Source organism: Camelus ferus, chromosome 2, assembly GCF_009834535.1.
Source record: "Camelus ferus isolate YT-003-E chromosome 2, BCGSAC_Cfer_1.0, whole genome shotgun sequence".
Taxonomy (NCBI): domain Eukaryota; kingdom Metazoa; phylum Chordata; class Mammalia; order Artiodactyla; family Camelidae; genus Camelus; species Camelus ferus.
The window spans coordinates 76289312-76316068 of record NC_045697.1 but is presented as its reverse complement, the minus strand read 5'-3'; the positions used below and the strand labels follow the sequence as shown (position 1 = coordinate 76316068).

Below are 26757 nucleotides of genomic sequence, written 5' to 3'. Positions count from 1 at the left end.
AGCAATAGTATCCTAATGACCCTTTGTAAAGCAGTCAGAGGTGGTCACACAGAAGCAGAACACATTAGGCAGGTTGGTTAGAAACCTTACCTAACACAATCTACTATAGCAACTTAACCAAAGGTGACATTTGGGCCACAAATTCACTTTCAAGAAAGACAGAGGCTGCTTTGGTCAAGACCAGAACTTTCTGACACTTCCCACTAACTCTCAAGACAGAGATGTTGGCTTTCAGAAGGCTCTCCACATCAAAAAGTCTACTAAGGAAATACGTATTTCTGGGCTCAAGAGAAAACCCGACACCAATGCTGAAATGAAGACAGTGCCACCATTAGCAAGTTTTTTTTTGTTTGTTTGTTTGTTTTTGTTTTTTTTACCAGGTTCTTAGATGCAATATTTGAAGGTGGGGACTCGACTATTCTCATTTTCAGGTACAATCAGGGGTCAACAATGACATCTCATTGCTGACATCCCAGCGCATAGTGTCAAATGGCCTCCAAACAGACTCAGTCAATGGAGGCCAATGCTGGTAGCAGCTGAATCCCAGCTCACAGTTCAGACCTAGTCCAGCCCTCCCCCCTTCTCTGGGGATTCCTCCAAACTTCTGTTCCAAAGACAAGGCCAGAGGCTGCCTAGCACTCAGCCAGAAGCTTGGGCAGATGCTGGAGCTGCTCAGCCCAAGAAAGCATAGATTTATGCGGCTTAATCTTATCACTTCCTTGATTTACAGAAATGAAACTAGTGCCTCCAAGGCAGTTTTCCGAAAACATTTTTTCAAGTCATTAAAAATATGCATAATATTATCAGTTACCATTTATACTTTCTGTATTTCTAGTAACTGGCATTGTTGTTACTTCAGGCAAGCCAGAAAAGCAGCATGCCAGGAACTGACATGGTGTGTTATGTCACCAAAACAAAAGAGCACACGCTAAGTGTCAATTTGGCCTCTTTGTGGGTTTCCCCCTTCCTTCTGCAAGTTGTAGCTTTTGCCTTCTTTTCCACTCTCAGTGTAGGTTGAGGTGTTGAGCAATACAAGAAGCTGGACCCTCTTTCAAAGACATCTGCCTTTGGAAGCTAGCAAGTTTATCAGATGGCCACAACTTCAGCAGATACCAGAACTCCAACCATTTCTTTTGTCTTACATCCAGTAATCTACTGATGTTTTTAAATAATTGATATTCCTGGGAATCTTGCTTATGTGGCATATTCCTCACATGGGAGGAAAAGACGTGATCTTTTCTTGCCACAGAAGCCCTGGGTGGTCAGGGCTGCCTGAAGAAGGGGGAGACAGACTTGCTCAAGTAGCAATGAACAAACAGAAATTGATGTTAGGAGGAAACGTGAAGGAGGAGGGAGGATGGTGATAAAACTCCGAAAGACGAGGTGGCAGAAAGCCTCTCCCTTTAGTTCTCGCTCCTACCAGTCTCTTCCTCTTGACAACTGTTTCTTTTACTGATTGATTTAATGCTATTACAGACAAAATGGGAAAAGGCATTCTCTGCTGGGGCCATTTTCAGTGGTTTTCATTTCCCCCAAACCTAATATATGTTACTGCTTTTGTAAAAGAGGAGCTAGTGTTATTCTTGGGTTTGCATAGATATGTGTGGGTGATTTGTTTATACTGATTTCTGCTCTGAGTAGATGTTGCCTGAATATAAACGAATGTGTGCATGTATCAGACACAAACAACTACCCATGGTGGTAAAGACTGCTAGACATTGACCCCAAACCTCTTTCCTTTCCTTTCTGAAGGAAAACCACGTTGGAGGAAAACCACTCACCACCCTGGGACACTCACCTTGGACTAAGAAATTAACTCCTGTTGTGTTTAAACTATAATACAGTTTTTGGTTCTACTTGTTCAGCAGTTTAGCCCAACTTAACAAACACCCACAGTCACATAATACGAACACACACTTACACTCACAATTTAGACCCACCGCACAGTATCATACAGTATGTGACTCCAAGACTAACCGTCAACACACTACAATGGTAACTTCTATGGCTCCAAAATTATGCGAACAATTTGAAAGGAGGCTTATAACGGTGCAAAAGCAATGTTTCCTTCGATAGAATTTAAGCATGATTAACAAGCTGAACACATTTTTAGAAGTTACATATGAATCAACTAAGCTTTCCTAATTTTGAAAGCTAGCTGGAACACAGATGATTCCCATGTAGGCCAGAATTGTTTTAATCTGCTTAGACTAAGCCAGTTTTGACAATGGGAATGATATGAAATAGTCCTAAATAATTCTGAAATGCAATTCTGTAAGCGAGCATTAACACCAGTGCACACACAGACACACCAAGCCACGTGTTAATGAGAGAAAAAAGATACCACCTCTATTCTCACCATGAAAAATATCATTCTTTTAATACACTTAGCCCTGTTAAAGGAACCAAGTGAAGATAACTGAAATGAATGCTTCCCGTGGTCCCACAACCCTCACATGTTAGAAGAGATGATATTAACCTAGTGTCCACTCAATTATAATAAGGCACTTTCGGGGAGACACTCATTATATCTCCATGAGCCATGGAAGCAGTCCGGCTTAAATCCTGGAGGCTTCAATCCTGGCAGAAGAATGATCAGAAATGACTCTCATCTCTTCCTATTAGAGATCTAAGACTCAAATAATGCTCCAGCTTCATGAAGGTGGAGGAAAATGGAGGAAGGATGTTCATCTGCTGGAACTACATGGGACATTCTGAAAGATGCACCATTCGTCATTCCCAGGAGTAAAACTGGGAAGGGGAAGAGAACTTTTGCCAATGTTAGTTTTCTAGAACATGCCTTGGGCATGGTCGGGGAGAAAGACAGAGAAGGAAAAATCCACTGGTGAGCATTCCTGGCTGTAAGACAAGAATCGAATAAGCTGTTTAGCCTTTGGTTTCAGCGTTCCCAAACATCATAACGATTTCAGCTCTTGTAAAAGGGGAGCCAGTTGTTTACAAAAGACTATTCTGGAGGGAACGGGTGTGTCTCACGAGGCAAATATTTGCTCATAGGAGGTAATAAAATTGTATTAAGCTCTTACCCCACTGCTGTACGTGGCCATCAACGTGATTAGCTCACTCAAGTCTATTTTAAGATCCTGACAGGCACAAACATTAACAAGAACCTGGCATTTCTCCTTAAGAATATATAATCGACCTTTCAAGTCCGTAATCTCGTTTATCAAAGCGGATGGCAGGGATTTATGCAGAATAGTTTGCACACCTCTTTGATTTCAGCCCCCTGAGAACCCAAACATGCATCCCACCCAATCCTGTTTTATTTTCGCCATATCCTGTGCTGCTGAATGGGCCTCTTGTAAAAATGCAATGTAATGCCTACCCCCTCCCCTCTCATTTTTTTCTGAAGTTCTAAACAAATCTTACATCAGTTTTGTAAAATGTGCAGTTCACTGACATTCCTCAGGCAGACTTTAAAGGTCACGGTTCTAAAGAGTTAGGGGAATCTGCATGGACAGGGATCCACATGGATGAAAGTAAGAAAGCAATTTAACTGATAGTTAAGCAAGTCGTACTTCAGAAAATGGTGGCTAGGGGTGGATGGGAGTATGCAGATCTGGAGTTTTCTTAATCAATCATCCTCTACTTGGGTTACATTTTTTTAAACAAAACCTACTGGCAAAAAAAAAAAAAAAAAAAAAAAATCCCTGACCAACAGTACTCATTCTTCATCACAGCAACAGTAAATTGGAGTGAGAGACCTGCAAGCTCCTCATGATGGACCAAAGGGACAGTGGAAGAGCCGGAAAATGAAGGAGGGTCAGGGCTTGGCCACCCCCACAGAGCTGAATCCAGCTATTAAAACTCACCTTAGCATTTTCAGTTCTGTGCTTTAATTGTGGAGCTCAGCCCCTTCTCATCTCAGAGTATCTCCGAGCACCATCAGGTGAAATAATTTTCTTTTCATAAACAGTCATAAAGCAGTGTTTCTCATAAACGGCCATGCTTTAACTCTAAATGATCTTTCAAGTTAGCTCACGTGCTAACAAGAAACCAAACCACTCTTTGTAAGGGGCTGAACGGTGAGCACAATCCAAAGACACCGTGGAAGCTCTCTGCTCTGTTGCTACAAAACTAATAAATAGTGCAATAAACACAGAACACATTCCGGAGAAAGCCTGAGCTCAGAGGTTAGATGCATGACTCAAAGCAGCAGGCTCCCAATATCAAGAGGAGTCGGAAGACTGGGGTGTGAGGCTAGGAAAGGGATTACATGTCATAAGAAAAAGGAAATTATGTTGATAATGATTCCCGGAGTCAATGCCAGCAACTTCAGCCAACTTGCCTGCAGCTTCATCAGAAAGTGCCAGTGTAGGTCCAATGCTGTCAGGATTAAGAACATTCTTCACGCAGATCAAAGGAAGACCCTCAGAACACAGTTTTTCATTCAATACAAATATTGTCCCCCAAATATGAGCTCTCCAGACTGTTAGACTTAACACAGAATAGGAACAATTTCCCAGGTTACTGTTATAATATGAAAATGGGGCTAATCCTTAATATTACCTGAGACTCATGCGTTCTTTCACTCACTGACTGTATTTGTTGGGCACTCACAGTGTGCACGGTATTTTGCTATTTCTGTGCAGAATCCAAAGATTGGGAGACAGGATAAATAGCATCTAGCAACTAGAAAATACAGGCTCTGATGGAATTCAGATCTTTGGCTGGTCATTTACTAGATGTGTTATTCAACCCTTCTAAGCCACACCTGCCGCATACGGTCTCTGTAAAGATTAAACGGTTATGTGAGTGAAGCACTTGGCAGAGCCCCTGGCACACAGAAGTGCACACAGTCCATGCTAGCCATTATTTAAAACCAAGATTTCGAGAGTATGGGCAAAGTTTCTGAAGAAGGAAAAATGTTAGCGTATTCGTCCAGATCCTTAATACTCAACCCTATTCCCTCTTCACACGCACACAATACTCATAGAACTCTCGGGCTGTCTTCAAGTAAATATTCGCAATTAAGTTTATTTACACATTTGTGCTTAGAATGTTTTTTCTTAAACAGTCTGGGAAAGGAGCGAGCCGTGTGGGAGGTTGTGTGGGGCCCATTCTGACTGGCATTTGAGCCCCAACAAACACCATATTGTCTGCGCCGCAAAGAAACTGCCGCTGGCATCTCCAGGAGAGTGTTTACTTGCCTCTAAATTATGCCATTGTCCATGCGAGGAGAAAGTCAGTCAGCTATCAAGAGGCAAACAGGATGGGAAAATAGTTCTTTGTTACAGCAAGGGAGGGTTCTTACCCGCTCCTGGTGTCCTAAGGCAAACAGGAGCCCCGGGTTCTGTCCAGTTGTGAATTTTCTCGGCAAAGCCTGGGCTCCCAGAGCCAGGGCTCGGAGAGCTACCTGCAAAACCTTTTCCTGAAGTGACGGACTGGTCTTTTGCAACCAGTTAGCACCTGCTCTCAAAACTTGATTCCCTCCCTGATTTATTTCAAGTGGAGCCAGGGGATCAGGACTTAATTAGCAGCGATATATCTCATACTGATCGGTTCCATCCAGCTTCCCCCGGGGCCCAGATCTGTCTGGATTTGGAATTCCGGTGCTTGCTGGGCGGCGTGTCTGCAGTGATCCGGCAGATGCGTCCTGTGGGATGAGGGGCAGGAACCCACGTGGTGGCGGCCCAGCGGCCCAGGGCAGGCAGGAGGGGTGGGCAAGTCTCAGGCAGCCCAGGCCCCCTCACTGGCCCGCGCTGCTCCCCCCGGAGCTGCCAGCCACCTGAGGGCCCCTGCCACAGAGGCTGCCTCGAGTGAGGGGGTGACGGGAGTGGAGTCACCTTCACTGGCTGGAGGAAGGTCCATGGAGGCCTCAGCCCCTTGTGTTTGCAAATGGCCCGTGGGCTGCTGCAGAAGCCTTTCTTCTCCCAGAGGGGAAAACGCCTCCTGCTTTGTACTAGCTTGAAGCCAAAGTAACATGTTTTGGCAACCATGATTTGGCAATTAGGCCCTCAGCTCACTGAAAGCACTCTTCCATGCAAAATATGCCTCAGAAAGAAAACACACCTGAGTGAAAATATAGGAAGTGAATAAAGGGGTGACAGAGCAGTGAGAGTCACAAAGGGGGAGAGTCTGGGGGCTGGGGGCTCGGGCACATTTGGCAGGAGGCAAGGCAATGACTGGGTGTCTGGATGTTTCCGTGGCCCCCACTCCAGCTCTGGCCAGTCCAGGGAAGGCTAGAGGTAGCAGGTGGGACCCTGTATCTCTGCAGTGGGCTTGCCTTCCAGTGGCCCTCAGAGGAGCCCTTGAACAGGGCTTAAGGGAAGGTTAAACAGAGCAATGGAGCTGTGCCTGAGGTCATGGGGGCCCCAGTGGGGCAGGCACCCCTCTTCATCTCAGCCTCCCAAATGGTGTGCCCAGGGAGGGACCCAGCAAGGACACTCGCAGAGCTGAAGCATCCTCCACGGATGCCAGCTCTTTTCTCCTTTCAGCCTGGCATCACCCCATTTGAGGGGAGCATATGGCTGGAAAAGAGAGACTCCTCTTCCTACCATTCCAGGGCACCCACACTCTTTGATAAAGGGAATGCAGCATATACTCCTTAACGGTACAATTTCACAGAAATAAAGGGAGTTTGTGCCACATGGCAGGTTGCTTCAGGTGAACGTGTGGTCGTGTGCTGTGTGTAAACTCAGGTGTCACAAACACACGTGTTGCTACATGCTGATGTCTTCTCTCTTATCTGGAGCACCTTCTTTCTTCCCTTCCCCTGCCCAACTTCCCCAATTTTGGGGGGTGGCAAATTTAGTCAGGGCAAGATTTTGAAGGCAGGAAACCATGCCCAGCTGTCCCACACAAAAACACGAGTCCACAGGGAGCTAAACACAACTCAGGGGGCAGAGGCAGCAGAGGGTGACAGGGTGAGGACCAGGATGCCTGGTCTTGCCTCCTTAACAACCCCAAAGTACCATCTGAAATTACACCAAAAGAAGCGTAAATGGATTTCACTGGTGACTCTGATATCACTAGAGAGGTTATTTATTACCCTATCAACATGCAGATATCCAGTGAACACTATTTGGTTTCATGTTACAACTGTAAGTTACTTTTCCCTCACTATTATTAGGTTAACTTTCTGATAATTTTTCTAATAATATTGAATTTTCGCATAGGAATTTGTTAATCTGGGGTTGCTTATGCATAACCATTGGACGAACCCATTTTTAGTTTAATCAGAGAACTCTGTCCATTTCTACATGACCTATTTCTGTATTATCATTCACTTGAGAAATATAATGTAGTCATTGAAATGGCATTTCTGAATTCAGCTCTCATAATATATATAGAGTGCTGGTATTTTAAAATTAAAGTATTATTAATGTTGGTTTGTATATTCAATTTAAAGTTTCTTGTGATCATAGATTAAGATTTTTAAATAAAGTATGAACAATATTCAGTGTGCCATCTTATAAATCTTATGCGAGCTATAATTTTGCATAGGTAGTATCTTCACCCATCTTTAAGTGAATGAAATCCGAATACTATCAACTTCCTTCCATTTGTGTATTATTCTTTTAACTCCCTTAAATATAGGGTGGCAAAGTAAACCAGAGCATGTTGACTTGGAAGAAAAGACTAGTCAGCCAGGCACTGGTCTTGCCAACTCTCTGTCCCTCTTCTTCTGGGCCCCCTGTGCTCTGTTTCAAGGCCCACAACTGGAAGAGTTATAGGAGCTTGGTGGTATGCCTGCACATTATGGCTTGCCTTTCTTTTGAAACTTTTTGAGAGAGTTTAGCCTGCAGCTGAGTTTGGATCCTGAAGAAAGTAAAATACATAACATTTTCCCTCTGGGAACTTATTAGGAAAAATATTTATCTGCTGTTGAGGTCTCAAGGTTCTAAAAGGGTTAGTGTCTTTCAAAGGAGTCTATCAGGGCGCCATCCTTTCTTTTTTTTTTTAACACCCCCCCCCCCCAATCCCTTCTTCAGGAAGCAACCCGCACTCACTTGTGAGGTGTACTCTCCTCACACAGGTGCAGTTGGCTCTTGGACGACAACATGTGTCTACTGCCAGGAGTAATCAGGAAGAACAGATGACAGGTCTAGGAATTCCCCACATGCATGTTTTAATATAAATCTCTTTGCTTTTAAAGATGGCAGCTAGATATTATGGCAGAATGCTGCTCTGCCGTTGGAACTGATGGTATTCCTAGCCCAGGAGAAACAGAAGTAAGCTCATTTTTGCCAATCTTTGAAAGGATCACGGGAGCAGAATAGATGGCACAGATTCCTCTCAGGATAATTTTTTCAATCAGTTAATCTTTGGAATGTCAAAAGCCTTGTAAATCCATATTGCACATTATAGGAGCTAAATAAATCATTGTTATCTGACAAGATGAATATTAGAGTCCGACAGACCTCATATATGTAGGTTCTAACCCAAGCTTTTGAGGTACCAGATTTCTGCAGAAGCATGAATCCCACTGTCTCACTGAATGACATTCTAGTGTATTCATCCTTAAGTCATTCAATCCACAGGTTTGAAGAAAAATGTCCTTAAGCTCATTCTCCTTATTAATTGGTGTAAAGGCAATCAGGAGGTGGGTTACCTAAGTGCAATGTATCTCTTTTCTAATAAGCTTGTGTGTGGGTTTCCTGTTAGAATTTTTCCCCTGCCCACATCTCACAACTAAGAACATTACTACAGTAACACACAGCATGGACGCCCCTTGTCTTTAGCATTCACCCTGCCTGCTACTTCTTCCTCGCCTGAAGTCACTATGCCTCGGGATGACACTGTCGAACCCTTTGCTAATGAGGTATTATAGTTTCTATTAGGTTGGTGAAAGGCTGCAGAAATTTTAAAAATTAAGCTAAACAAGGAAATGAAGGGTGAATGCCAGGCACACCCAGTGAGGCGCGGTGGGGAGGTAGGCAGTCTTCGCCACTGTGTAAAACTGTCTGAAATGCAGTCAAGCAGGATCTCAGCAAAAGAAGAATCTGACTCAGGAAAGTGCCTTATTAGAACAGCGATGGCACTGAACTCTCAAGACTGGGAACTGAATTCTGCATAGGAAGAGCTCCCGGAACAACATACGCATTAGTGTAGAACTCTGGAAAAATTCTAACAACTCTGCTCTGCCCCGGGAGAAGCAGATTTTGCTGACCTTCAGGCAAATCACTTAACCTCTGTGGTTTTGTGTCTGAATCTGTAACGAATAATCATCCTGTAACCCCTCCCAGAGGCTTGAGAACGACAAGTGAGCGGTCGTTTAAGGGCCTGCAGCGCCTCAGACAGAGCTTCAGCATGGGGTCATCTGCTTGATTGGGAGGTGAGATTATGATTTCTTTGGCGGGAATTCATATGTATGAAAAACCAAAACTACACACCAGTGTTGTTTTTATTTCGAAGAGGCTGGTGCGAATAGTATGCTAGAGTAATATTTTATACTCTTTAGTCACTGAAAATAAACTTCTTCTATAGCAATCCCGCCGTGTCCCTGCGCGCTGCCCAAGCTGGTCAGAGCCGGGTGGGCTTCAGCTCCTAAAAGCAAGGGCTTGTCTATGTCTGTATGTGGGAACAGCAGTATTTTAATTCCCTGCACAGAGTTTGAGAGTTGTCTCCTTTATTTCCTGTTGACTCAGCTATCTTCTTCCCACATTTTGGGGTTTGTGGTAAATGAAGAATTTGTATTTGGCCACTGGAAACAAGGCCTTTGAATAAGCTGAGAATCATATGGAGCCTGTGATTTTTCTAAATGATCTGCAATTCTCCTTTGCTCATAGATTCATCAATATTAATAAGAATTACGTATGCATTTGCTAAAAGTGGGACCTCAGTGATAGGAGAAAGCTTAACCAAACACTATATAAAACCCAGTTTTAAGATCCCTTACTTCCTTGAAATTCTTTCAAAAACAAATCAGCCCTTGTGAAGGATGCACAAAGCCTTGTTTTGTTTCTACAACTTTTCTCTCTTGACAGGCACTAGGACTCCACCAAGGAAAAATTAATTAAATTCATGAAGATAAAAATAGAAGTGGTCTATGCAAATCCAAGTGCATACTGCAAAAGGACTTGATGTACATTTGACCCAATTCATTTAATAATTTGGAAGGATTTTACAAATACCTTTCTATTTCTCTTTTCTTATTTCTTTGCAGTTACAAAAAAATCTTTAAAATTATGTAAATGTTTATAATTTTCATTTTAAACATCCTGAATTTGAAAGAATTAACTCATTTTAATCATTGGTCATTTTAAAAACCATTTTAACCACTTCTAAGTGTACAGTTCCGTGTTGTGCAACAATTATCACCATCCATTTCCAAAATGCCGTTTTCTTTTGAACGTCAAAATTAAAACTATAATCCAAAAACATTATTCTCACTCCCAGTACAAGACTGGAATTACTGGATCTCAGTATAAGATTAGGAGGCTGGTTGGGGGCTGGGTCTAGCTTGGGGTGCCTGGAGTTTAGGCCCTGCTGGTGGAGGGCCATTCTGAGCAGAAAGAAGAGGCAGACACTTGAGCAGACACAGCCAAATCTCTGCCGAACAGACAGGTAGGGTGGGTTAAGTCTCAGAGACACAGCAGACTGTGATGGGAGGATAAATGGTGAAACCAGTGGCGAAAATCTCTAGGAAGACAGACAACAAGGTTCAAGGTGCAGCAGGATGGGGAAGTTGTGAAGGCAGATCTTCAGTGAGTAAGCGTCCAGGAGTCCTTTCAGTGTTCCTTCCTTGTGGAGCGGCAGAACAAAAGTATCTCTTAAGGGAATGTTTCCTAATCTATTTTTCTTCTTCACTCTTTTGACTCCCATTTCCCCCCATGTTTAGTAAGGAAGGCATTAACTCCAATTTGCACCGAGTCTAAACTTCATCATTGTAAAGCGTTCTGAAGCAGAGCATCTGGGGTTGGGAGAGCTGGCTGCTCAGTCCTACTAATGAAGGTAGTACCCTTCTTTCTTCCTCCCACCACCACTCCCCACTGCATTCAACTTATCTTTTTGCTCTTGTTATTGGACATTAGAGCTTCATGGTTGCTGTTAGTGTTTGATGGCTGGAAAAGGGGGACAGGAGTTTCTGTGAGGGCTTGGCCAGAGGATTTTGAAGGGGATGGTGTAGTATTCATTCCTGATCTTCTCTATGAAGTCTTTTTTCACGAAAGAGGATAACGGGGAGCTTGCAAAACTGGGAGGCCATAGGCTTTGGAGCTCAGTGATCAAATGTGGCCCAGAATCATGGAGATATCCATTCTCTCTGCCTTTGTGCAGGAGCTGGCATTACTCTGATGACCTAGAGATGGAAAGTTAAATGGCTTTGTTATGGGCATTGCCATTCACATCATGGGCAACGGCCATAGCAGCGAGCTTCAAAATGGCTTCAGGGCCAACAGACGTGGACACTTTGGACCCAAAGGCAGAGGAGAGTGGAGTAGGTATTATGTGATAATATCTGACAGCCTGATTCACGGGCACAAATAAGGCATCTCCTAGGGATTTCCATAAGTAACCTATGGATAGTTTTAGGGAGGGATAGAAACCTACTATCACAGAGATAAAGGCTTTGCACTAATTAACATCAAATTACTCCAAAAATTATATTATTTATTCCTAAATTTTCTCTGCCAAATAGCAAATCCACTAGTTATTGTCTAAAATATGAAACAGTATTCTATGGGATAATAATGTCTCAACAAACGTACTGAGATACTTCCAGTCAGACGTATCTTGTAAAGATATATCTGCAAGCCAAAGATATATGACACTGTATTATTTGAAAGGGATGAAGACGCTGCAAAATTTCAATTCAGTGCAGGACCCACAAAAGTTCATTCATTCGACTGAGTAACATATTCTGAGTTTCAATCATGAGCCAGGTTCTGGGGGTAAAATTATGAAGCAAGGTCTGTCCTTTCCACTCGGAGACACAGATTGCAGAATGATCTATGTGAGACACAAGCTGAATGTAGGGCCACAGGGGAGGAAACCTGGAGAAAACCTGAGCACTGGAGAACCAGGCAGAGGAGGAGTCCCCACAAGGACACATAAGCATCCGGATAGGAGTGTCCCTCACACCCTGGCTCCAGTTCCCTCTGCACCTCATTGTTGTCTTCCATGCACATGGAGGGAACTGAGGCACCCAGACATTACCAGGGCTCCCCTCTACGTAAATATGGCATTTTTTTCTTGACCATGGCCACTCCATGCTACCAGGACCACTGTCCCAGGAGCAGCCTTCTTTCAGAATCCCATTTGAGAAGGTTTATGTAAACTCTCCTCTCCGGGACTCCCAAATCTCCCCAGGAGCTCTCCTCCATTCTTCCTCCCTCACCCTCCGCCCCTGCCCGACTCAGCCCTCAGCCATACCCCTGTCTCACTCCCTGCCGTCCTCTGCCCTCTCATCAGGTCCTCTTGTCACCCAGCCCAGGGCAGGTTTCTGTTTTGTTTTGTTGGCTTCATCATGTTGCCCTCTGGGGTGACAGGAAACCACCAAACATCAGAGAGTACCATTCATCCTCCCCACTCCATGCTTATATCTGTCAACTATGCTCTAGTTCTCCATCTTGTTTCCTTGGAACCCCAAATCCTCTCTTCTCTCAACAAAGCCTGGCTCTTGCAAATGAAAATCTTGGCTTTCACATCTATTTTCCCTGAAATGAGCTTCAAGAGCCTATTTTGGAGAAGCTGAACACTGACTCCTTTGTTCCTGGAGGGTTACTACTGCCTTCCCCTTGAAGGAAAGGACACCCCCGGCTTCGATGGGTGGCAACAGGAACTACTGGGAAGGAAAAATACATCCAATAATGTTTTTAAATATGGTCCCGTTACAGAAGAACGTCAGGCAGCAGCTGAGGTTGGAAACCCTGAATTTGGAGCAACGCTACTCTCACAGTCTCATGATTTTCTCTAGCAACACGCAGAATATTGTTGGACAGATCCAGGCTGAGGTGCTGAAGGGCAAGTTCTTTGAAAAGACAGGAGACAAATGAGTTGAGACTATTGACAAGACAGTGATTGCTGCATAATGGAAAAGGTAAAGTCAGAAAGGGGCTGGAGGAAATGTCAGGGTCAAGGGGCTAGATGTTTTGTAACTCTGAAGATAAGTTGACTAGGAAGTAACTGAGTGCAGCAAGTGATATCCTTGATCTTAGAGATTTTAGAAATCAAACAGCTTGCAGAAGTTCAACTCAAATGGGGTCATGCCCAAGTGCGTGGAGAAACATGTTGCCACTTTCCAAATCAGGTTATGAACACTAGACTTCACCCAAATCTAGTGCATTAATCCTTTTGCATTTCCATTACAATTCCTTTGTGAACTAGCCTGGATGGTTCCGCCAGAAGGAAAGGCCGTACCCCAGGCTCCCAGTCCCCAGCCTTCTCACCCATCCCCACCCACCGGGCTGCCCTGTCCTCACTCAGGGAGGGCTCTTGATGACAAAGCCGGGAAGAGTAAAACATTGGCAACACTGATGTCAGCCCTTGAGGGTCTTACATGCCACATCTTCACTGCTTTCCTTTAGAAAAGCAGTTGAAAGATACAAGTAATAATATTTATAAAGCATCTTCTAATTTACAAAATTATTTTATTTATCTATTTTACCTACCCCAAGTCATTATTATACCTAATTTACAGATGAGGGAAATGGTGGCCTCAGGAGGTTAAGTCCAAGTTCACAAAGCTACTTCACCCTCTCCGTCCCCCACACCTGGCCCAGGTACAGTCTCCTTCTCTGATTTGGGCACCCCATCCCCACAGTTTATCTTGTCCCTGAGCTACCCCTTGACCTGCATACACTCTATACATCACTCTTTCTGTTTGACTGAAGGCACTCTACTGTGATGTAATAACTCACCACCTGCCAGGGTGTGCACTGTTATTAGGCCCTCACAGAGGGTCCAGCACCTCGTACGGAGCTCCTGACAAGCCCTCATGAGTGGTTCTCCAGTGAAGACGTGGACATCCTTGGAAAGGACAGTCAAGAGCACCTGGGACTCTCCAGTGCTTCCCCAGGGCCATCTGCTGACAAGCCCCAAGCAGTTGGGAGTTTTCCAGTCTGCAGGCACAGTAGCTGATTTGTGAAGAGGGAAGGCCTGCAGGCTTGGATTGATGGCCTGGTACCCTGCAGGTAATACTCCAGGGAGACTGACACTTAGCAAATGGAAGTTTCATAGGCAGATAATCTCTCCTGGGCCTTTGGGTTTGAGGAAGAAAAAGGCAGGAAGGGAACAGAATTTTTACAGCCTTGTATATAAAGATCTTCTTGTAACAGCAAACTTCAAAGGGAGAGAGACCATCGCTCCTTTCCAAGGAGTTTCATTAATTATCACAGCATCTTTGCAAGGGAACCACATTGGAAGGAATATTTCTCAAATGAGGAAACTGAGTGTGAAATGGCTTGATTACCGGCAAACCAGGAAAAATACAACCCAGTGTATTTCCAGACTCCTCTTCTAAAGTGCTAGCAACCTCCACCAGGCCATTTAGCCACTCATTAAAGAAACATTCATGGAGACCCTGCTTCATGCCGGGTACCATGCCAGGAGCCAGGAAATACAGTTCTTGACCTAGAGGATTTCATACATCACCTGATCACCAGTGAAGTTTGCAAATAATCCAAACAGGCAAATAAATATCTGTGACACGATGTGCTGAGTGCAAGAATAGAAGTATGAACAAAAGAGCAAAGGGATCACAGAGAGGAGAGTGAGTATTTTTGCCTGGGAAGATTAAAAAAGACTTTAACTGAAATCTTTAGTTCATCACAAGGTTTTGAGAGCTGGCATTAGCAAAGTTCTGGTTAATACCTTAAATGAGGTTGTTAAGCGAGGACAAGCTCCCTCCACAGAACTAGGTTTTCATAATCTTACAGATTAGTTATCCACAGCCCCACCCCCAACCAGCATTTGAAATGAAGTATGTGGAGCGTTGTCATAATCCCTAATATTTATTCAGCACTCACCATTTAACATGCTAATGTTGATACATGAATTATCTCATCTATTTCTCATGACAAAACCTGTAAGTAAAAAAATATTTGCATCCCCATTTTACAGATGCAGAGGGCTTAAGAACTTTGCCAGGAGTTCACGCTGCTATTTTGAGAACAGTCTTTGCCTGAATTAATGAGGGTGATTAGTTGTTTTGGTCACATGTATACTGAGTTACACAAATTAGCATTCATTTTTGTGGCTCAGAATTAACAGCATTCATTTAATTAAATAAGGATAACATTGATCTTTCACGTAAATTTTTTCTCTCTCTCAGTGACACCTCAGCTACCCCTCCCTCCCAAAACCCTCTGAATAGAAACGTGAATAAAATTAACCACTTGCCTGTCATTTTTGTGGGCTACATAGTTGAGCTGGTGGACAGTGGTCCCACAGGTTCAGAACACCTTTCATCTAAGCATTAATGGTGAGTTGTACTTAAAGATGCAGCATTTTTTTAAGCTTCAGCTCAAAATATCCTTGACTGGGGTGTGCTAAACCAAAACACCTAATTAGAGATGACTTAAAGCAATACCTTTCTTTGTTACTTATTATCCTCATAACCACGAAAATCCAGAGGTTTTACCTGTACCGCAGAAACCTCACTTCTGAGGACATGATCATCACTCTGCAGACTTTTAGCCTCCTCAAGGCAGAGAGTGGGAACTGTAGGACTCACCTCCACTATTCCCCTCATGGAAAAGTCCTGATTACCTCTTTCTTCCAGCAGAGCTAAGTAGAATCCCCATAACAGAGATCCATTTAAAGGACAGTGACTTGCCAATGAATTAATTATTCAATATAGTTGTCAGGATAGAGTCAGTACAGATGATACTTAAATGCTCAGCTTTGAGCCTCAAAATGCCTGGTTTGAATCCCAACTGCCTCTACCTAGTCGGTATGTGACACTGGGCTAGTTATTTAAACTCGCTGAATCTTATTTGCCTCAATAGTAAAATACGGTTGATAGCTGGTAGAGACTGCAAGCTGCCCCAAGACTTGATAAGTTTAGCTTAGTTCAGATTTCAAAGAAGCCTAAGCATCTATAAATATGATACCAGTGCCAGCGCTAACATCTTTTCCCCCTTTCCCACAGCAGAGAAACGGCTGAATACATGACTGCTGAGCCAGACTGCATTTCCTTGTCTTTCTTGTAACCAGGTGTGGCCAGACTAAATTATCTTCAATGGACTATGAATCAAAATTAGGTGTCACTTCTAGGTCAGGACATAGGGAGAGTGGGGGAGCACGCCTCGGGCTCTCCTCATCCTCCCGCTAGAAGTGGGAACAGCTGCAGTGATCCTGAGGAACCACCCCACTCTCGTCCATCCCCGAGGACTCTTTGGAACAGAGGCATGTACTTGCTGGATGTATGAGATAAATCGATTTCTGTCCTGTTTGAGTCATTACATTTTGAGGTATCTATACAATAAAAGTATCTAAATCATAAAATAGTTACAAGCATTGAAGAAGATAACGCAGGTGCCCTGAGCCTAGCACATAACATCACTAAGCATCACCCTTAATGCGTATGGTTAAAAATGGGAGCTTAGCACCCAGAGTGTGTGTTCAAGAACCTGTGAAAACTGAGAGATGTTTTGTAATAGGGAAAGAAAGAAATGAAGTCTCCTCACTCTTCAGGATCGTCTGAGAAAACCTGAGGGCGGAGCTGGGAATTCTCAGTGTTAGCACCACGATGTTAGCTCCTTTCTGCAGGGAAAGCAAACTATTGCAGAGTTCTAAGTCCAGTGACTCAGAAGCCCTCATTCGACCCAGAAAACCTCCAGCCAGATTATAGAAGGCACAAGGTCAAATAGATAAGAATCTAAAAGCCAAACAGAAGTCTCTAATTAATGCCAACAATCTGCCCGTTACAGCTTCAGTTTGGTCACTAGTTGACAGTCAAATTAACTATAGTTCATTTCCTACTACAGTCAACTTACAATTAGGCATAATAATGAAGGGAAGTAATGGCACTCATGACTTAACATAGTAAGTACTACAAAAAGAGCTTTATTTAGCTTTGGAATTGTGCGCACGTAGCATGTACACTGTGCATTTACCATTCTGTCCTCTACACAGGGACCTGCCCCCTCCCAAAAGAAGTGGGAACGATTGGTCCATCTCTCTTTTTTTGTTGCTAATCTTCTATTCCCATGATTAGCTTTACACAGAACTAAATAAAATCATTTGCTTCCTTACCAGTGTAGTTATGTAAAATCATTTCTGGACTGTATTTTATTTCAAGAAGTTCAAGCAAGCATCTTTTCAACCTTAACTTACCCACTGGGTTTCTGAGAAGTGTCAAAGGGATCCCCTACAGCACAGTCATAAGCCCTGCAGTGACTGTGGCTAAAAACCTGCCCCGGACCCTGTGTTGTGCACTCACCCCTCTCTACCCCATTCCCTTCTGTATGTGTGCCCTGCTGTGAAAGGAGCATCAGTCCCTAGACCTGAAGTTCTTTAACGGACCGTTTTCATTTGGTGATTTTATTTTCAGGAGATCCATTTTAGTGGGGTGCCTCAGGAAGAAGAGTGTTTAAGGACTACAGGAGACTATTTGTTTCCTAACCTTTTGACCCAAGTTGAGGGTCTGGTTTTCTCCAGTCACATTCTATTATCAACCATGGGCTGTACCAGGACCACAGTCCAAAGGGGTTAATTAACACAAAGAGGAAAAAAATAACCTGCCCTCCATAGCTACTGATAAGAAAGGAGCAGCATCATCTCCTAAATCAGCTCCTGGAAACTCAAAGGGAGTTGGGTGAGCAAACTTTATTTAATATATTCCCTTCCATTTAAATGTCTCTCAAACCCTCATATTCTGCTGGTGTTAAAAGCAATTTGACGGTATCTAATAAAGATGAAGCTGTACACCCCAAAGGACCTAGCATTCTCTGAGATACACACCCTAGACAAGCACTCACACATGAGAACACGCACAGAGGTACATCCACTGTGGAATTGCTTCAGAAGGGAAAACAGGAAATAGCCTAAATGTCTATCACTAAGAGTATGAATGGAAGTCTGTACCACAGTAAAAATCTATCCAGTTTGATTTATTAAAATATATAAGTATGAATAAATATAACATAATATCAAATGAAAAAAGTCAGTGGTAGACTTATGTGTTCAATAAACCGTTTATATAAAAACCAAAGGTATAAAACTAAATTAAATATTTCTTGTGGATGTAGCTATTGCTGTAGCTATACAACATTTTAATACATATCTGGTAATAATTAAAGCTCGAATTCAGGACAGTGGTTATCTCAGAGCAGAGATGAGAAGGTAGAAGAAGAATGGATTCTGGGGAAGGAGGGCTAGATTAGGAGTTTGGGATTAGCAGATACACACTACTATATATAAAATAGATAAACAAGTTTATACTGTACAGCACATGGAACTATATTCAATATCTTGTAGTAACTTATAATGGAAAATAATCTGAAAAGAATATATATATATGTGTGTGTATAACTGAATCACTTTGCTGTACACCTGAAACTAACACAACCCCTTAAGTCAACTATACACCAAAAAAAAAAAAAAAATAGGGCTCAAGGAAGGTACCAAGTAACTCAACCAAATCTCTAATGATTTATATAAAAGAGTAAATATGGCAAAATTTTAAAGCTGTCAAACTCTGTGGTCCATCCGTGAGTGTTCATTATATCATCTTCTAGATTTACTTACGTCTGAAACATAGGACTTTCCCAAGTGGTCTCGATGGCTGAGTATCACTGCGTGTCATTGTGTCATTTATGTTTACAACAAGGAACATTGGTCATTGCTTTTCTGAACAGCAATAGCTAAGAATGAGGCAGCATGCGGTGGCAGTAAGGTCCTAAACCATCCTTAACTGCCATGGAACTGCAAGCACCAGCTAATAATATTGTATATCAGGCACTTATTATGGGCTAGACTGAGTGCTTAACATGCACGATCTCCTGTATTCCTTGCAATAATTCCAGAGAGAAGCAACTATCAGTATCCCCTTTTTATAGATAAGGAAATCGAGTTGTAGAGTATAATCTGGTCAAGGTCCCATGGTGAGTGGGGAAGCCAAGAGTCAAACCAGGCCCTCTTGGACTCTCTCCACCACTCTGTACTACCTCCTCATGACTGCTGTCCATTGTCTTTACAAATCGTTATTTTCTAGAATTTTCTGGTTCAAAAGTTCATTGAAGTTCCCAATATAGGAGACGCGGGAATCACTGTGTAGCAACCCTCTGCACTGGCCAAGGCTTCGCACAGAGCAGGTCCCCTGCTACACACCTGCCTAGCCCGGCTGCTGCTGCGTGCTCTGGACAACACCTCTGTGAACTTGAAAGCTGTCCTGTCAACAAGACCTTGAGTCAGGAGTCAGGTCAGCCAAGGCCTCTCTTCATGACAACTCTGGAGGCAGCAATGTTCATTCACAGTTTAGATCTATTCAGCATCAAGCCTGAAACAGAGACGTCACAAATCCCATCAAAATCTCCTCCATTATGTGACACACTTTGTTAGAACAGAATAACGGGTTCGGCTCTGTTGGACCAAATCAAGTTAGTCTATGTGGAGTATCACATTTTAGATTCAAATCCCTGTTAAACCCTTTGCTTAGGCTCGTGGTTAACATTATTTTTATATCTGTCTGCAGAGATGACAGGCAGCCCAGCTCTCTAGCGGGCCCAGCGGCCTCTGCGCGGCTGCTTTTAGAAGCAGGCTCCATAGATGAAAGGCAGAAATCTCACCACCCCAGTGTCTCCTGATTAGCCTGGAGAAAAGCTGAATGACAAACATGTTTCCAATCTGCCTGGCCCACGCAGGGAAATGGGGCAATCTGGCCTGAAAAGGGGATTTAGACTTTTGTTGTGTGCGAGGGAGGGGGGAGAGAGAAAAAAGCTGATTTAAATCCATCCACAATGCTTTCCCACTTGGTGATCTCGCAGATAAGAAGCAGGCTGGCTGTGGCGCAGACCCCACCACGCCCCTGCATCTTCCCTCTGCCCGCCTCGCAGCGAGGTAGCCTTGGACCCCTCAGACAGAGCCATGAACTGGGCAGATTACTGCAACCGGCTGTTCCGGAGCACTTGCTCTTTTGGCCAGAATCTTACGATGGGTTTGTTGATTAACAAAACTGGCCTACGGTAAAATTCTCTATAGGACTTCTAGATTAAACTAAGCATCAGTAACAATGTATGCATTGCCCAGTTAGCTATTCACTCACATTAATCATATTAGTTGCAAAGCCGTACAGTATGGTCACAAGGCTCACATGGCAAATGCTAAGTGTTAAATATGTGATTTACTTATTGCAGACTCTGCATTAAGTCAGAATATTTTCCTTTCTCTTCTCCCAATACAAAGAAGGGCCCCATAGATACTGAAAGATACACAGTCGATGCAGAGCTTCTTTCAACTATGTAAGTCAATCATCATTTCTCACTTTTTATTACATAATGTTTATTATATAATGTATGTTCAGGTGGGCAGGGTTTGGGTACTAAATATTTTTGAAAAATCCACAAGCCACATAGATGGAAATACGCAGTCTAAAATCATAAATTCTGGCTTCAGACACATCCTCCTTTTCATTTTTCAGTGCATACATTTGGGCCCTGTTAGTATTATGCTGATGGAATGAAGGGCAGAGTCCAGGGAACTTCATTGCCTCCAAGAGCCCCTTTGCTAGGTGCGGACAGGAGAAGGGTACCTAAACATGGCTACTGCTATAGATCGCGGCTGCCCGGCTCCATCCGGGGCGTCTTGCTCTGCTGGCATCAGTACAGTGCTTCTTCAAACACAATTATCCAGACAGTCTTCACTGACCTCTTATTGCCGCTGTACTTGGGAAACCGCATTCAGATGCAGATTGACCTAAATCCTATCAACCCGTTCAACCATGTGTGTGAGGGTGCGAGTGTGCACGCGCACGTTCGTGAACAAACATCACACATATATTTGTACTTATATAAATTCTCTCTAGAGCATTTAAGCCCCCACACCCCAAATTTCCAAATGAGGAGGGATGCTTATTTTCCCAGGCAACTTTGTCGATTGGTCTTGTGCTCTTCTTATAAATATTTCATAGCAAATATTTAACATGATTCTTTCCCCAGTCGGATCAGCTTTGAAATGCTCCTCAAAGTGAATTCTCCCCTAACAATAGCTTGATGCAAAAGCTTTTTTCCCTTCTCTTAAGCACAGGGTCTGCTGCCATAGCAGCACGAATAGTTCTTATTTAATAGAAGAGAAAAGATACTTTACATTAATTCAGAAGCCGGTGAAGGTGGGGGCGGCGGAAGGCGCAGCACATGCGTACCTTGCGCTTCCAATACGGAGGCCCAGCCTACCTTGACCTCCCCTCCCCCCAGCCCGCCTGTGATTATTACCCAGCCTACATTAGAACCGTAATGGGAAGTGACAGCTTTATGTAAATGATCCACATACGGATTTTGCTCTTGTAAAACAGAGCAGTTACTTTGGGCTTTCTAATTATTTCATGCCTTGTGGTTCTCTGATGGGGCTGAGATGACTATACTTGAAAAGTACCCAGGTGATTGACAGATTTCTGTCCCCCTGGAGCTCATTAGGGCTCCGGCTTTGGAAGATGGGAAATAACCCTACCAGGCACCAAAAAAGAGAAAAAAAAAAAAAAAAAAAAAAAAAAGAATTCACCCAGCACCAGTGATTCCGTAGATTCATTTGTTCAGATTTATGTTTTGTTGGGGAAACAGTGTTATCAGGAAAGTGCACTATTGCCTCCCTGATCCAAACAGACTCTCTGCTTTGGTGCTTTTGATTTTTAAAACCAGCATTTAGAGTCACGCAGGCTGTATGATGTAGAACTTGAAGGGTATGAAATGCCAATAGGATTTTTCACAAGCAAGTGGGAAAGAGAGGCGAGGGGAGCAATATGCTGTAAGGAGCAGCTACAGACTCCAACCAACTCTAACCAGGGCTCTCACTCTGCAGTCAGCATGATCTGTCCCTAAGTCAAGCTGGGAGAGCAATCAATGAAGGGGACAAATAACATGAAAAATTGATTTGCAAAGTCTGACTGTCCCCTCAGTTTACATACACCCTGGTGAGAAGGAAAAGAAAGTGCTGGGATGTGGATAAGGCTATGAAAAGAAAAAAGATTGTGAAAATTCACAAAGCTGGAAAAAACTTTAAAGTTCATTTATTTTAGTCTTCCCATTTTATGGATTAGAAAATTAAGAGGCAGAGCTGCCAGACAGCCAGCCAGCAGTACAGCAGAACTGGTTCACAGCCTTCTGTTCAATACCTATTTCTCTGGGGCAGAACCAGAAAAGGATATGATGAGGTGAGACTGGGTGATATCAAGTCTGTCAGTGGATGAAGTTCCAAGATACGGAAGTCAAGATCTGTTAGTCCAAATATAGTGGGGTCAGATTTTTACCCACTACACTTAGATGTGAAAAATTGGAGCATTCCTTAATGTTTCTATAGCTGATCTTGCTTTCAAGCCACATATCACTGGGTAGTAAGGAAAACAAACTACATAAGCCTCCTAATTCAAGTAAATTCAGTGTCTCTCAGATTAAAAAATATTTCATTCAGCTTAGTTTCTTTTCTTTTGGATAAATATTCAGTAAAGTTCAATGTCCAAACTTCCTACCAGGGCGATTTGTCTTCTTTCAAAAGTTCCTCAATTCCCAAGCCTACTTCCCCAAGAAGGCATCTGGTGTGTCTCTCCAGGGACTAGAGGAACTGACTGGTGTGTCTGCTGTTCTCTGGTTCTTTGATGCCTCTTTAGCTATGTCCACTGTCAAGTAAACACACATGCAGATAAGCCAGCTTCCCTCCCCCTCATCACCATGAATATAAGTAAGTTTCCCTTGACTCCAGGAAGTCATCTTGGAACCTAAGAGGGAAAGGGAGAATATTTCTTCAAAATGAGACTATACTAAACGATAAGATACTAACATACTTCTTTACATTTTGGAAATTTTAATACAACATGCCTTCATATCACCCTTCCTTACTTCTGTCATTGACAATGAAGGGTTCATGGGCAAGTCTGAGTCAGTTATGCAAAATAAAAGCGGTTACCATTAATTGTATATCTGAGCCAAATAGTATAAATTTTGACCCCTGCTATATACAAGCATACCTTGTTTTACTGCACTTCGCACATATTGCATTCCCTACAAATTGAAGTTTTGTGGCAACGCTGTGTTGTCAGATGATGGCCAGCAATATTAGCAATAAAGTATTTTTAATTAAGGTCTGTACGCTGTTTTTTGAGACATGATGCTATTGCACACTTAACAGACTATAGTATAGTTTAAACATAACTTTTATAGGCACTGGGAAACTAAAAAATCCTTGTGACTCACTTTATTGCGATAGTTGCTTTATTGCGGTGGTCTGGAACTGAAGCTGCAGTATCTGAGCCCTGCCTGTGTAAGCAAAACTGAGCCAGGAAAGAAGGCACAAACCATGAACTGGAAGCAAGGCAGTAAGTCAGGGGTGGGAGGAGCAAGTAGAACAACTAAAGTAGAAAGCTGGGCAAATGGAAAGAAAAAGGCCAGCCTCCAACACAGGCAGGCTGCAAAACCTCCAAGCTGAAGAATACAGAAAAGGAGGAAATTGCCCAACTCATTTTAGGAGCTAATACAACACTGATTCTCAGCACAGGCCTATTTGACCTATGATTACAAATGGGAAGAAGTATATAAATTACTGTCTAAGTGAATTTCATAATGTATTAACAAACAAACCCAGTGAAGTTCATCCCAGGAATGCAACAATGGTTTAATATCAGAAAACCTATCTTAAAAGAGAAAACAAACAAAAAAAGTTAAGAAAAGAAAACTTATGAAGGCAAAGGTACTTCATGAAATTTAACATTTAGCCATGATAAAATAATAATAGTCCCAGGAGTCAAGAATAGAAGGGAACTCCTTTAATCTGATAGACTTTATACCAAAAACCTAAGGTAAACATTACATTTGATGGAGAAACCTTAGAAAGTTTCAGTTCCTTTAAAGTCTGGATCCAAAGTTATCATGATCGTTGCCACTACTTAACCTGATGTTGGATGTCCTCACCAATAAAATTTTTTAAAAGGAAGACAAGAAGAAAAAAAGACTCTAAGATGTGGTGGTTTAAATATGTCCACAAATTCTGACAGTATCTTCTAAAAGTGGAGCCTAATTTCTCTTCCCTTGAGCTTCAGCTGGACTTACTGAACAGCTTCTAACAAACAGAACAAGAAGAAGTAATGCTGTGTGATTTCTGAAACCAGGTCAGATTCCTGGATTACTGACCTCAGAGACTGTGTGACAATAAATGTCTCTTGTCTTTAACTGCTAAGCTTTGGGATAATTTGTTTGCAGCAATTGATAACTGACACACAAGCATTGGAATAAAAGATATTAAATCATCATTCATTGCTGACAACATGATTATCTATGTAGAAAATCCAACACCATCAACAAACTATTAAAATTAGTTGAGAGTTCAGCAAATTTGCCTTAATGCAAGATCAGCTTCCACAAATTCATAATGTTCTTCTACCCCAGCAATAACCAACTAGAAAATAAAGTATCATTCACAATAGCAGCCCAACTGTAATGTATCTGGGGGTTGGGTCCACCTAACAATGAACGTACAAGACATTGTTATGGGAAAATATTAAAATTCTATTAAAAGATATAAGAAGACTGAATAAATGGAAACAAAAACTACATGCATGGTTGCCAACTTAATATTAAAGATAGTTCATTTCTTCCTCAATTAATGTATAATTTCAGTGCAAAGACACAAATTCCAGCCAGATTTCCCACCTGCCTGGATGGCTTACCATCACCTATCACTGTCCTCTAAACATCATACACCTTCAATACCATGCTTTACCTTTTCACTGGAGTCCTCGGGTTGCCTTCTGCTGGGTCTGTATCAAGGCCAAGCTCACCACGGCGGCCATGTCTCTTTCCCATTCCCGCCCACCTCAGAGCCACGTGCTCTCACTCATCTTGTTATTTACCTTCTGCTGGGCTATGAGAAGGCAGAAGAAGCAGCAAGAGGAGGAAGGAGGGCATGGCAAGAGTAACAACATTTGGTTCCCGTGCAGATAGACCCCCTTGAAGGCAGTTTCATTAAGAAACTTATGAAACTTTCATTACGAGACCATAAGACGGGAGCCTGTTTATTAGTTCATTTGAATAAGTTCATGGGGCATATTTATTTGCATTAATGAAAACTACTAAAAGTGAGGACGTTTATGCAAAGTTTAGAAAGCACCGTAGAGGAAAAGACGCCAGAACCGTGTTGTAATTCTAGTTAGCAGACCAATGCAAACAACATTTTTTACTGTCTTTTTAAATGAAATAGTAGGTTAAAAATTTATATACTCATTTAGATTTGGTGTGGAGGAAGGGAGAGATAAATATGAAATAGGGCTCTATCAAAAAAGAACATGTGATCACCACATCAGAAGCTCTTTTTATTCATTGGCCAAGAAATGCTATAGTTGATGAGGAACGCAGTAGGAAAAAAAAAAAAAAAAAGGCATCCTGTAGCTATGTTCTAAGAATCACCTGATTGCACTGAGTAGTCAAGTGACTCAGCAGTGAAGGATCTGACTCAATGCAAAGGTAAATATTGGCCCCTTACCTAGAATCTGCACTCCCTCTAATGTATTCACACCCCACTTCTTCTGACTTATTCCTATTCATGCTTCAAAACAACTCTGATGTCAACAGCTGTGGAATGCTTTCCTTTATACCTCCTCCTTTCACCTTAATTTCCACTAATTGCCCCTCTCAGTTCACCCTGCATTGCCCTTTTCATAGACTTATCACCCAAATGGGATTAGTTTAGACATCTTTCCCCATGAGACTTTGAGCTCTCTAAGAGCAGGAACTGTGTCTCTAATTTCTGTCTTCCAAAGACCCAACCTAGCACCTTAACGATAGCAGGTGCTCAAGAATATTCACTGAATGAATGAATAAGTGAATGAATGCCACTGCTCACTATAAAGAGAATGAGATGAAATCCCTGCAAAGATAGAGTATGTAGGCGTAAGAGACGAGCATCACTGAGCCAGATGTGAAGGACAAGGAAAAAGAAGGAAAGGAATAGCCAAAGTGCCAAAAGCATGGAAGGAGGTCATTGGAGAGTGAAAGAGAAGAAAGAGCTGGTGTGTAGCAATTTTAAAGTAAACAACAGAGAAAAATAACAGAGATACAGTTCAGGCTGTGATAGGGGAAAGGCAAAGAAAAATACCCCCTAAACCTGAAGATGGACAGACAGGAGAATGTAGTGAAAAGAGAGGAGAAAGAAGGAAGCTGTTGAGAAGTGAAGACAGGGTGGGCAGGTTTCAGAAGATGTGACCTTCAGTGAGGTTCCTGCAGGGGAAGGTTAAGGAGGAAGAAATTAGGGAAACCGAGGAATAGAAAGGATAGAGGGAAACAAGACCCTGAATGCCCAAGAAGCTATATAAAGAGCAGACATGCCAAATGGAAGGGTGGATTAATAAGTTAACATTTGTTGAGTATTTCCTCAGGCCACTGTGCTAACTTATGTCTTATTTCATTACTCTTCTTAACAGCAAGAGGTATTTTACAGATGAGGAAACAATGACCCAGAAGAAAGTTTCATATTTAAAGTTCACACAGTAAGACATGGAAATGGGCCATCAATCCGGATCTTTCAGCCTTGGAAGCTTAGAGCCTGAGACAAAAAGCACGGAGATAAATGTACCATGGGAGGAGGGGAGGAAGAAGAAACTTTTGGAGGAAAGCCAAGTGCAGCAACACATCATCAAATAGGTAACGCATAACTCGG

The 26757-nt window shown here is 42.6% G+C and overlaps 2 long non-coding RNA genes across 3 annotated transcripts in view; one reads left to right on the top strand and one right to left on the bottom strand.

Annotated features, from left to right (window-relative positions):
- The window catches only part of LOC116657842, a 92370-nt gene that overhangs the window by 27073 nt on the left and 38540 nt on the right, over positions 1–26757 (bottom strand). The window lies entirely within an intron of this gene.
- LOC116657845 lies at positions 9008–17181 on the top strand. Of its 2 annotated transcripts, none has more exons than XR_004312989.1 (4): positions 9008–9295; positions 12798–13000; positions 13794–14093; positions 16052–17181. It is a non-coding gene; the product is annotated as an uncharacterized LOC116657845 (long non-coding RNA). The 2 variants fall into 2 exon arrangements; XR_004312990.1 differs by lacking the exon at positions 9008–9295 and adding an exon at positions 11248–11398.